The sequence below is a fragment of the Taudactylus pleione genome, unplaced genomic scaffold, assembly GCF_031769625.1.
Source record: "Taudactylus pleione unplaced genomic scaffold, aTauple2 ptg000225l, whole genome shotgun sequence".
Taxonomy (NCBI): Eukaryota; Metazoa; Chordata; class Amphibia; order Anura; family Myobatrachidae; genus Taudactylus; species Taudactylus pleione.
In genome coordinates, this window is record NW_028284627.1 from 9,023,888 (window position 1) to 9,037,536 (window position 13,649).

Sequence of the window (13,649 nt, forward strand, 5' to 3'; positions counted from 1 at the left end):
AGTTCATACGCTGGTCGATGTACTCGATTAATCTAATAAATAGCGGACATGACATAGGATGCGAGCGGCCAGGGGGCGTATTTATCCAAAAAACGACCGCAAGTTTTGTTTGCTCGTTCAGACCTAGAGGCGTGAACAGACCGCAAAGAGCGAATGGTTCATTTGAATAGCCACCCCTATATTCTGGACGAGCGAGCGCTAATTGCGTCCGGCTCTGAATCAGGCCCTGAGTCCTATGCCACGTCACTTTCAGAAGTTAAACGGATACAAATTACTAAATATAGGTATCACTGTTATTAATGAACATTCCCATTACAATTGTGACATTTTAACATCGTATTTCTACAGAAGGCTGGTTCTAATTGTCCATTGCTACTATATAGTGTATTACACTATACACCTACTTAAGATTCGGGACATTACCTGCTCTTATTGACAGTGAAAATCATTCTATTGGAAACATATTTAATGCTCAGTGTTTCTTTTTCATTGCTATATTCCAACCATTCATTTATTATTTTTCTCATTTTTACTATTGTCTCTTTATTGCATTTAATTGTCATTTTATATATTGTGTCATTTACTTTATTATATTTATGACTCCATTGATTATTTATATTAAATGATTTCCATCTTTATATATTAGCGCGGTTTTTCCTGTGTCGTGGTTTTTGTGGGGTTGCAATTTTCCCCTTTTTCTTATTTACCGCTGCATATATATTTAGTAACAGTGTCTTTTTTAAGCGCTTGGATATCTTTCTTTTTGCTTGCCTCTTTAAAAAACCCTACAAACAAAATTGCATGGAGTGAGGTCCAGTAATCTGTGATAGCACCCCCTACTCTAAAAGGATATTTTGAATTAACATACATTGTGATATACAGGGGTCAACAATAAAGTGTAAAGATAATTAAAATAAATAAATAACAAAAAATTTTCTAGTGCGATAGACGTCCCTCTTCTTCTCCATAACAATCAGTAATCTGAGTGGCAAAGATGTCTAAATGTAGAGCAGTGTTAAACGGGGGCATGAAGGGCCCATGGGTTGAAGGTAACAGAGGGGGATTGCGGCCAATCTGCAGAGGCCTTTATAAATATATAGTAAATACTGATAGAACATGCATGATAATGCACCAGATTGATAACAGGAATGGACTGCAATACAATATAATGTAACAAATGTATAACAATTAAGCAAATGATGGTGATCCTGTCTATATATATCACATTAATGCAAAGTAAATCTGATAGGGTACCCCGGTACTGACCAGCTAGTGTCTAAAACTCAATGATAACTGCACTAGGTCTAGTAAAGTTGAAATACTGTACATGCTAGCTAAGAGTTACGTGTTTTCTTCTGGGGTTCCATCCCAGAATTCAAAGGACAAACTTCACCGACTGAAAAAAATATTTTCATAGTAAGTAATTTGCATGCAAATGAAATATCAATGTTCCTCACGCATTGTACTAAAATAAAAGAGAATATAGGGTCTATTAATCAAAGGGGGCTGTACGGCCCTTGATGATTATATCAAACTTGCCACAAGTTGCAGCGGTGGATAAATAAATGCCGGAGCAATACTGTATTTGTTAGTCTGCCCAATCATTTAAAAGGTACAGTCAGCCAGGTGATGTCTTTCAAATGATTGCCACCGTATTTAAAATATCGGATAGACTCGCTGGGAACTCGACGATGCCTGCAGGTCACAGGCTATTACATTTAGCGCTTAGTAGGGCAGTTCTTATTTTATCTTTCCAGGAGTGTCTTTAGGTGTTCCAGAGGCTACAACAAGATAGAACATATTCTTGTATTTCCCTTCTCCTCCCTATGTCTTGACGGGTTGGGTATGGGTTCCCGGCTGTGGGGATGCCGCCGGTCAGAATACCGACGCCCGTAGGTAAGTATAGTACTACTAACCCTAACCCTCCTTCCCCGGTGCATAAATCTAACCCCCCTCCCCCTTAGTGCCTAACCCTAAACCTTACCCCTCCTATCCTCAGATACTTACCTACAGAATGTCGGGAGACGGGATCCAGACGCTGGCATACTGGAGCCAGGATCCAGACGCTGTCGGGATTCCGGCACCGGTATTTAGACAGAGCATCCCACACGCTGGGATGCTGACTACACCCCCTCTTAACTACACTCTCTCCACTGTGCTCCATGTGTTTTATATTTTCGCTTCTCCTACTCATTATATTGTATAATTATTTTATCCTACTGGGTCCTGTCCTTGCACCTCTATATGGAATATATGACAGCTTTCGATGTGCTGAAACTAGAGTGATTTCAGCAATGTAGTCACTAAACTTAAAGTGGCAATTTATTTTAAGGCAAAACCAGGATGGATTTGCTTTAAAACAAATTGCTGCTTTAAATTCATTCATCTTCAATAAAATCACACCACTCTCAGCAAATGAGAACCAATTACATATTACACAATTGCATATGTCTATCACCTATTACACTAAGGGGCCTGTTCATCATCACTTCATTTTTACAAAAGCAGGTGAAAATGATAATTTTCACCTGCAATTGTTAAAATTAAGTATTCGGGCCATTCAACGATAAGGTAAAGCAGGAGATATCACAGATATCTCCTACTTACCTTCCTTTTGCGGATGGCCTGCTGTCCCCATACACTAGAATGGGGACAGAATTCATAAAGCTCCAAAAATACAATATTTTCGGAGATTGACTGAGGGAGCATTCGCCATCTCCCGCTTGTGGATCGCAACCTGCTCCTTCCCTATGGGAAGGAAGTCCGGGTTGCGAAGAAAGATCCTTTAGGTTCCCTCCACCCCTGTCCGACTCCTTCCAACAAACGTCGGGACTCTTGTGCGCATGTGTGACCTGTAGGTCACGCATGCACACTACCGTCACTTCTCCGAAAGGAGCAGTGAAGAGATTCACTGCACCGAAAAGGAGCAGTGAAGCCACTAGCGAGGACAACTGATTTTGCATTACTCCGGAATCCGCGCCAAGTCAGAATGAACAGGCCTCTATGTCTAGACTGTTTTTCCCTCTCATTCTCTTCCAGTATCCTGTGTGTGGTTCCTTTTCTCTCTCTCCCTGCATCTTATCTGTGCTGCTCTCTCAATACACCCTGCATCTTATCTGTGCTCCACTTTCACCTCTCCCTGCGTCTTATCTGTGCTCCTCTCTCCTCTCCCTGCGTCTTATCTGTGCTCCTCTCAGCTCTCCCTGCGTCTTATCTGTGCTCCTCTCTCACCTCTCCCTGCGTCTTATCTGTGCTCCTCTCTCACCTCTCCCTGTGTCTTATCTGTGCTCCTCTCTCACCTCTCCCTGCATCTTATCTGTGCTCCACTCTCACGTCTCCCTGCGTCTTATCTGTGCTCCTCTCTCACCACTCACTGCGTCTTATCTGTGCTCCTCTCTCACCTCTCCCTGCATCTTATCTGTGCTCCTATCTCACCTCTCCCTGCTTCCTATATGTGCTCCTCTCTCACCTCTCACTGCGTCTTATCTGTGCTCCTCTCTCAGCTCTCCCTGCATCTTATCTGTGCTCCACTCTCACGTCTCCCTGCGTCTTATCTGTGCTCCTCTCTCACCACTCACTGCGTCTTATCTGTGCTCCTCTCTCACCTCTCCCTGCATCTTATCTGTGCTCCTATCTCACCTCTCCCTGCTTCCTATATGTGCTCCTCTCTCACCTCTCACTGCGTCTTATCTGTGCTCCTCTCTCAGCTCTTCATGCTTCTTATTTGTGCTCCTCTCTCACCTCTATCTGCATCTTATCTGTGCTCCTCTCTCACCACTCACTGCATCTTATCTGTGCTCCTCTCTCACTACTCACTGCATCTTATCTGTGCTCCTCTCACCTCTCACTGCATCTTATCTGTGCTCCTCTCACCTCTCACTGCGTCTTATCTGTGCTCCTCTCTCACCTCTCCCTGCATCTTATCTGTGCTCCTCTCTCACCTCTCACTGCATCTTATCTGTGCTCCTCTCTCACCACTCACTGCATCTTATCTGTGCTCCTCTCACCTCTCACTGCGTCTTATCTGTGCTCCTCTCTCACCTCTCCCTGCGCCTTATCTGTGCTCCTCTCTCAGCTCTTCCTGCTTCTTATTTGTGCTCCTCTCTCACCTCTCTCTGCATCTTATCTGTGCTCCTCTCTCACCTCTCACTGCATCTTATCTGTGCTCCTCTCTCACCTCTCACTGCATCTTATCTGTGTTCCTCTCTCACCTCTCCCTGCATCTTATCTGTGCTCCTCTCTCACCTCTCCCTGCTTCCTATATGTGCTCCTCTCTCACCTCTCACTGCGTCTTATCTGTGCTCCTCTCTCAGCTCTCCCTGCATCTTATCTGTGCTCCACTCTCACGTCTCCCTGCGTCTTATCTGTGCTCCTCTCTCACCACTCACTGCGTCTTATCTGTGCTCCTCTCTCACCTCTCCCTGCATCTTATCTGTGCTCCTATCTCACCTCTCCCTGCTTCCTATATGTGCTCCTCTCTCACCTCTCACTGCGTCTTATCTGTGCTCCTCTCTCAGCTCTTCATGCTTCTTATTTGTGCTCCTCTCTCACCTCTATCTGCATCTTATCTGTGCTCCTCTCTCACCTCTCACTGCATCTTATCTGTGCTCCTCTCTCACTACTCACTGCATCTTATCTGTGCTCCTCTCACCTCTCACTGCATCTTATCTGTGCTCCTCTCACCTCTCACTGCGTCTTATCTGTGCTCCTCTCTCACCTCTCCCTGCATCTTATCTGTGCTCCTCTCTCACCTCTCACTGCATCTTATCTGTGCTCCTCTCTCACCACTCACTGCATCTTATCTGTGCTCCTCTCACCTCTCACTGCGTCTTATCTGTGTTCCTCTCTCACCTCTCCCTGCGCCTTATCTGTGCTCCTCTCTCAGCTCTTCCTGCTTCTTATTTGTGCTCCTCTCTCACCTCTCTCTGCATCTTATCTGTGCTCCTCTCTCACCTCTCACTGCATCTTATCTGTGTTCCTCTCTCACCTCTCCCTGCATCTTATCTGTGCTCCTCTCTCACCTCTCCCTGCATCTTATCTGTGCTCCTCTCTCACCTCTCCCTGCATCTTATCTGTGCTCCTCTCTCAGCTCTTCCTGCTTCTTATTTGTGCTCCTCTCTCACCTCTCCCTGCGTCTTATCTGTGCTCCTCTCTCACCTCTCACTGCATCTTATCTGTGTTCCTCTCTCACCTCTCCCTGCATCTTATCTGTGCTCCTCTCTCACGTCTCCCTGCATCTTATCTGTGTTCCTCTCTCACCTCTCCCTGCATCTTATCTGTGCTCCTCTCTCACGTCTCCCTGAGTCTTATCTGTGCTCCTCTCTCACCTCTCCCTGCATCTTATCTGTGCTCCTCTCTCACCTCTCCCTGCATCTTATCTGTGCTCCTCTCACCTCTCCCTGTGTATTATATGTGCTCCTCTCACCTCTTCCTGTGTCTTATCTGTGCTCCTCTCTCACCTCTTCCTGCATCTTATCTGTGCTCCTCTCTCACCTCTCCCTGCATCTTATCTGTGCTCCTCTCACCTCTCCCTGTGTATTATATGTGCTCCTCTCACCTCTCCCTGCATCTTATCGGTGCTCCTCTCTCACCTCTCCCTGCATCTTATCTGTGCTCCTCTCTCACCTCTCCCTGTGTCTTATCTGTGCTCCTCTCTCACCTCTCCCTGCATCTTATCTGTGCTCCACTCTCACGTCTCCCTGCGTCTTATCTGTGCTCCTCTCTCACCACTCACTGCGTCTTATCTGTGCTCCTCTCTCACCTCTCCCTGCATCTTATCTGTGCTCCTATCTCACCTCTCCCTGCTTCCTATATGTGCTCCTCTCTCACCTCTCACTGCATCTTATCTGTGCTCCTCTCTCAGCTCTCCCTGCATCTTATCTGTGCTCCACTCTCGCGTCTCCCTGCGTCTTATCTGTGCTCCTCTCTCACCACTCACTGCGTCTTATCTGTGCTCCTCTCTCACCTCTCCCTGCATCTTATCTGTGCTCCTATCTCACCTCTCCCTGCTTCCTATATGTGCTCCTCTCTCACCTCTCACTGCGTCTTATCTGTGCTCCTCTCTCAGCTCTTCATGCTTCTTATTTGTGCTCCTCTCTCACCTCTATCTGCATCTTATCTGTGCTCCTCTCTCACCTCTCACTGCATCTTATCTGTGCTCCTCTCTCACTACTCACTGCATCTTATCTGTGCTCCTCTCACCTCTCACTGCGTCTTATCTGTGTTCCTCTCTCACCTCTCCCTGCGCCTTATCTGTGCTCCTCTCTCAGCTCTTCCTGCTTCTTATTTGTGCTCCTCTCTCACCTCTCTCTGCATCTTATCTGTGCTCCTCTCTCACCTCTCGCTGCATCTTATCTGTGTTCCTCTCTCACCTCTCCCTGCATCTTATCTGTGCTCTTCTCTCAGCTCTTCCTGCTTCTTATTTGTGCTCCTCTCTCACCTCTCCCTGCGTCTTATCTGTGCTCCTCTCTCACCTCTCACTGCATCTTATCTGTGTTCCTCTCTCACCTCTCCCTGCATCTTATCTGTGCTCCTCTCTCACGTCTCCCTGCATCTTATCTGTGTTCCTCTCTCACCTCTCCCTGCATCTTATCTGTGCTCCTCTCTCACGTCTCCCTGAGTCTTATCTGTGCTCCTCTCTCACCTCTCCCTGCATCTTATCTGTGCTCCTCTCTCACCTCTCCCTGCATCTTATCTGTGCTCCTCTCACCTCTCCCTGTGTATTATATGTGCTCCTCTCACCTCTCCCTGCATCTTATCTTTGCTCCTCTCTCACCTCTCCCTGCATCTTATCTGTGCTCCTCTCTCACCTCTCACTGCGTCTTATCTGTGCTCCTCTCACCTCTCCCTGCATCTTATCTGTGCTCCTCTCTCAGCTCTTCCTGCTTCTTATTTGTGCTCCTCTCTCACCTCTCTCTGCATCTTATCTGTGCTCCTCTCTCACCTCTCACTGCATCTTATCTGTGCTCCTCTCTCACCACTCACTGCATCTTATCTGTGCTCCTCTCACTGCATCTTATCTGTGCTCCTCTCTCACCTCTCCCTGCATCTTATCTGTGCTCCTCTCACCACTCCCTGTGTCTTATCTGTGCTCCTCTCTCACCTCTCCCTGCGTCTTATCTGTGCTCCTCTCTCACCTCTTCCTGCATCTTATCTGTGCTCCTCTCTCACCTCTCACTGCGTCTTATCTGTGCTCCTCTCTCAGCTCTTCCTGCTTCTTATTTGTGCTCCTCTCTCACCTCTCCCTGCATCTTATCTGTGCTCCTCTCTCACCTCTCCCTGCATCTTATCTGTGCTCCTCTCTCACCTCTCCTTGCATCTTATCTGTGCTCCTCTCTCACCTCTCCTTGCATCTTATCTGTGCTCCTCTCACCTCTCCCTGCATCTTATCTGTGCTCCTCTCTCACCTCTCCCTGCATCTTATCTGTGCTCCTCTCTCACCTCTCCCTGTGTATTATATGTGCTCCTCTCACCTCTCCCTGCATCTTATCTGTGCTCTTCTCTCACCTCTCCCTGCATCTTATCTGTGCTCCTCTCTCACCTCCCCTTGCATCTTATCTGTGCTCCTCTCTCACCTCTCCCTGCATCTTATCTGTGCTCCTCTCTCACCTCTCCCTGCATCTTATCTGTGCTGATGCCGCTTCGGCAGTTAATACATCTACTCTCCTGCATCTTATCTGTGCTCCTCTCTCAGAAGCCATCTTCTCTTTCACTGCTCAATGTGCCTATGATAAAGTACCAACCAATCAGCTACTAACGGTCATCTTACAGGCTATGCTTGAAAAATGAGTTAGGATCTGAGTAATTGGTAATTTATCTCTCTCCACGTCTTAGTATATCTCTCCCACAGTTGCAAAGAATAGCCGCACAGGATATTTAGTCATCCTTAAGCATTGGCATATCTATAATTGGAACAGGGTGTGTGGTGCACTGGAGGAGGGGAGCCACATTGCACACCCTACACTTATGTTTAATACTTATGTCTCCAGAGTCCTGTGTTGGTGCAGCAGAAGAAATCACAGGGAATATGGCGCTGCGCCCATTTTCCTGGAGATTTGTACGTACACAGTAGAGAAGTCAATGGGAACATGGCGCGGGCGCCATGTTCCGAAATACCTGCGCATGTGCAGTAGACTTTGGAACATTACCAGAGTCTACTGTGCCGCGGAGAGGAGGGGGTCCACAGGATCCTGCACACAGGCCCCTTCCTCTCTTAAACCGCCCGTCAGGAAAGAAACTAAATTCTGTATTTGGATTTAAAAATAATTAGATTTAACACATAACTTACTGCTTTCTTATAGAAGATATCTCTAGAAAACTCCAAAGCACAAAGGCACCACTGACCCCCAGAGCAAATAGTTAATCAAAGGCTTCAGTAACATGTTATTGGGGGTGTCTGTGTGGCAATATACTGTACAGTAGGCTTCCCTTACCAGGATACTTTGCCACTCAGTACACAGACTCTTTAAAAAAGAATGCCATTCTTTAAAAGTTCATGTTCAATACATTTAAAAATAAAGTTCATAAACACTACAACTGCGTACAGCTCTGGGACTAAATCCCTCACTCCAGCGCAGAGCCTGCAATTATCTATAACATGTTATTAAAGACGTACGGATTTAAGCATCCTTTCTATGTACTTTGTACATTAGTCACATAGCAATGACATTTCCCCTTGATGGTGACCATCTTAGCTGTGTGGCTCAGGTCCCCAACCCCGCCTGTGGTTTTCTCTCTTTGGAGATGTCTCAGAACTACTAAAGAAGAAAAGTGGAGAAGTTGCCCCATAGCAGCCAATCAGCTTCTAGCTATCATTTATCTAGCACAGTCCACACAATTATAGGTAGAAGCTGAATGGTTACTATTATTAATTTCTCCACCTGTCCTCTTTAGCCCCTTCTGTCTCCCTGTGTGTTGCCTGTAGCCTGTTTTCCCCTCCATTTCTTCTGCCTGTGATGCTTTTATTCCTTGTTCCTCTATCTGCCCCTCTGTGGTGTATTACCTGCCTATGCCAGTAGGTGGCAAGATAATAAAAGATGATGAGCACATTAGAAAGCACTTATAAAAAAAGTTATATATGTACCGGTTTTGTGGTCTTTTTTGTTACTTATGAACAAAGCCAGGTGGAAATTATTTCATTTTCCTCTGTGCCCTGATCACAAACCACTACTTTCACTGTATCTTACGTGTGGTCTCCTCTCTCTTCAAAAAGGAAAAGCCCAGGTGTTGCCCATAGCAACCAAATTCTACCTATCATTTTCTATATACTATATATGCTAGAGAAATGATAGCTAGAATCTGGTTGGGTTACTACGGGGAATACCTCCGGCTTTTAGGTTTAGTAAATTTACCCTTCCAGGTCATGTCTGTATTCGCTTATATCCCCGTTCCTTTTCTACTCCTATTTTGCCATATCCGGTACACATTCTGCCACAGTGCAGCCTTTTCTATGGCTCCAAATGGTGGCTCTTTCAAGAAGTGAGAGAGGCAGTTGCACGTGAATTGGTGACCTGCCAGTGAGTTTCTTATTTGGACATTATAGCAGTGCTCAGAGAGGGTCAAGCAAATTCCGGTGGAAGTATAGGGAATGAACATGTAGGTTATGGAGTGTGTTGAGGGTATCTGGGTTTTTCTTTTTGAAAGATTGATTCAAATGCACTGTACCAAGGTTTATGGACTGGCTTTTATACATATAGTCCAAATTAACAGTATTGCCTTTTTTTTAATGAACAATATTTGTATGCCAGGGTGGACGGGAGATGTCAGTCAGGCTTCTCATACCTGCAGCTACAAGGTTACTTCACTATGTAAGTTACATGGTAAACATACTGTAGCCTCCTCTATTAGGCTTACAAAATTGGCTGACCACCGTGCTTCTGCAATTCACTTATGAGGAGGATTATTGTGTTTTCCCAATTACTTGACACCTAATAATCCAACAAAAACAACAGGTAAGGACAGATCCCCGGGTGTATTACCTGCCTGCCCCCACCACCCTATTTGCACAGAGAAGCTACCCAAAGCACCAAGGGCCTGCACTCTACAAGGTTGATTCAGAGTGAGATGCAAAATATAAGCCCATATGCAGATTTGTACACATCTGACTATGCCACTATCCCAGGGCTTGACACATTTTTCTAAAATCTAGGAGCCAGGATGAAAGTGTAGGAGCCAGATCACTGTCCCCCCATAAAAATTACGGGAGTGATTGAGGAGCACAGCTCTGTGTGTTATACACACTATACTAGTCCACAAAATGGTCACAGTTGAATGGATATGGTAACATGGAGGCCCCCTCACTGCTCTGCACAGCTCCTCTGCTCCACCCTCCAGTAATAATGGACCACATTTCACATAAAATAATAATGCCAGAAAGTACAACAAAACCCCCCTCTCCTCTTGGTCACACCACTATCCCTCTGAAGCTGTTCCCAATCCCTGGCCACGCATAGACCCTACTACCGGAGAGCTCTATGCAGCCAGAGATTGGAGACAGTAGACAGCCGGGACGTACAGGAGGATCAGTGTAGACTGGGACAGGCAGCAGGGATCACAGCAGTCCAGGATGGAGAGGAGTCGTCAGTGCAGGGCGGGACGGACAGAGGCACAGCAGTAACTGCAGACGACACTCGGCACACGCACTCCTGTTCATGAAATGAACGCCGCAATACTATAGGCACGAATCTCCGCAGGAGCTGATGAGGATCTGCTTCCTCCCTCACTGCAAAATCTTCCTTGAAAAAGTCCATTGTGGACGAAACATGTTGGAGCCCAGACCACTACACAAGCCACCAGCCACCTTTCATCAATAGAGCCAGAGGCCAGAAAGATTGCTGGAGGCACAGCGGAGATCGCTGCATGCTGAGCTGCAACCCCCGCTAACCGACTGGGTACAGGCCGCTGACAGCAGAGTGGGAGCGAGTACAGCATCAAGCAGCACATGTTCACCAGCAACAAAGGACAAACGCCGCTTTTAGGGTAATATAGGGACAGTTACCCGTTTGCACTGCACCAAAGCAGCGGGCACCTATCATTCCCACAAAAGGAGTGTAAACATTTATGCTTAAATATCACTGGTACTTTATCAATTTCATTTAATTTTGCACTAGCCACATTTTGTTTTTGTTGTTTGATTTTATTTTTATTTTATCTTCATTTCTATTCAAAGTAACTCATCCTCTTTTCTTCTTTTTAATTTTATTTAAGTATTTACATACCTCCTTTTTATTTGTTCATTTGGTTTGCAGTTTGATTATTTATTTATTCATCTTTCTGTGGACCAGCAGGTATCAATAGTAATTAGTACATACGAATCCAAAAAAAAAAAAAAAGCGCTTCTTGCATTAACCACTTTTTACACTATTTTGAGTAGTAACAACAGAAGCAGCTATAAATTTCACAGGTGCGCTACTAGATTATCAACCAGGACAATCACTGCAAAATCTGGTAGCCATGGCGACCTGGCCCCTGCAATTTGTCAAGCCCTGCACTACCCATCTGCTTGAGGGGAGAATAAAAAAAAAAAATTCAAGTGTTATCAGTCTGCACTTGCACCAACACTATACCTGGTGCAATAGATCCACCCGAATTGATTTCAAACACTGATCTTTGTATATGCATACACCACAATTATATCTACATTTCCCGACTCAACCTAGCCTATGTGTGTACACCAAATGCTGCCCACTTATGCTTATTTAGTCACATAATGTCAACTTTGTGGTTGTCGACATTCAGACCATTTTGAATGTCACCATATTGACTGGACCCCTTTAGACTATGACCAGAAGACCGCAATACGGATTAGCACAGGGCAGGTGGCTCTTCAGGACACAAAAAAGACAGGAGCCCCATAGGGTTCAAAACCACACTAAAAAGAGCAGAGGCAGCTGGGATAATTAAGGTTGTGGTCACAGAACAACAGGCTGGGGTCCCTAAGAGGAGGGGGGGGGGGGTTGTAATCCTAATGACCCATGCACACACATTGGATGATAGATGCAGAATGACAAGAGTCCCTCCTTCACCAGTTAGACGAGCAAGGGCAACCAGCAGGATAATTCCCAGGCATTTCCAGCTATAGGGGCTTATGTAATGGGTTGCAAGCTGCAGCCACTGCGTGAACTTCTGCGAGTCTTCCCGTATTCTTAAAGCGCCAATTATTTTAAAGGAAAAAATTATTGCCGCTTTAAGAATACCACCTGCAAGAGAGCAATACACAAGTTTACAAGCTAGTGCTTGATCTTACATTTTTAAATGCAACTAAAACACCAGTGGGAATAAAGCCTAAAGGTGAAACACTAATGGAGTTTAAGTCAGCACTAGGGGCCAAATGTAATGGCCCGTGATTTGCGGGAGCCAGACAGATTCCAGGGAAATTGTTACTCGATTTGAATCTGCAATTAGTTTAAAGACAAAACCAACTCAGTTTTACCTTTAAACTAATTGCAGCTTTAAATATGGCGACTATCTCGCTGGAATCGTGCCAGCAAATCACGGGCTATTACATTTGGCCCACAATATTTTATGGTAAAGAAAGATTTATAGAAATGTGTATATCGATGATTAACTCGAGGATCACAGAATACAGGGAGGAAGGAAGTACACTGCTGCTAGTTGCCATTCCTATCACTTAAAACAAATGAAGTTTGCAAGTCAGATGACTGCAAATGTCAGTTTAGAGTCCTGCCAAATAATAAAAGCTTGGGGGAGAGTGACAAACAGCTGATGGGTAATCCTTAAAAGGCCAGGTGTAAAATTTTCATGGGAAAAATAAAAATAGGTACGCATAAATCAGAAACTGTACAACAAAAAAAAAAAAATCTACCTGGTTTCCTCTATAAATAGAAAGGCTGCAATTCACAAAGAATGCCCTTTAAAAAGGGTTACGTAAGTGCTAACTACACAGCTGTAACTGGATTGTGATGGAACTTTAGTAATAAAAGGTTGAAACATGTATATAAAACTAGTTGAAGTACCCGGCGTTGCCTGGGTTTAAATCTTTAAGTTATCAAGTTTTATTATGTAATGTCGTCCAAATCCATGCAATGGAAGGCTCAGAACAGGCTCCCTGGGTAAAAGTTCTGCCCGGCGCACTCTGCCGTGAGTCCACCCAGGACCCCAACCACTCCATTAGGCATCCCAGACCACTTGCCACTCCTCTGTGAATCATCCAAATCCATCCAGTGGAGGCCCAGAACAGGCTCCCTGGGTCAAAGTTCTGCCCAGCAAAAACTAACGGGAGGTACGACTAGGACAGTGTTGGCTAACCTTGACACTCCAGCTGTTGTGGAACTATATATCCCAGCATGCCCTGCCACAGTTTTAGCATGCCCTAATAGCAAAACTGTAGCAGTGCATGCTGGGTTATGTAGTTCCATAACAGTTGGAGTGTCAAGGTTAGCCAACACTGGACTAGGACCTCAACCCCCTAGTATGTCTAATGCAGGGATGGGGAACCTCAGGCCCGGGGGCCGTATAAGGCCCCCGGAATCATTTGTCTGGCCCTCAGAGCTTTTTTTCTGCTAGCCTCATCTGAATAGCAGAGTGCAAAGAATGGCACCTTGCAGCCAGAATCTATGCAGCAGTGTCTTTAGGATGCTTCAGCCGGTCACACTGCTGCCCTTACAGCTCCCCGGAGCATCCTCAGGATG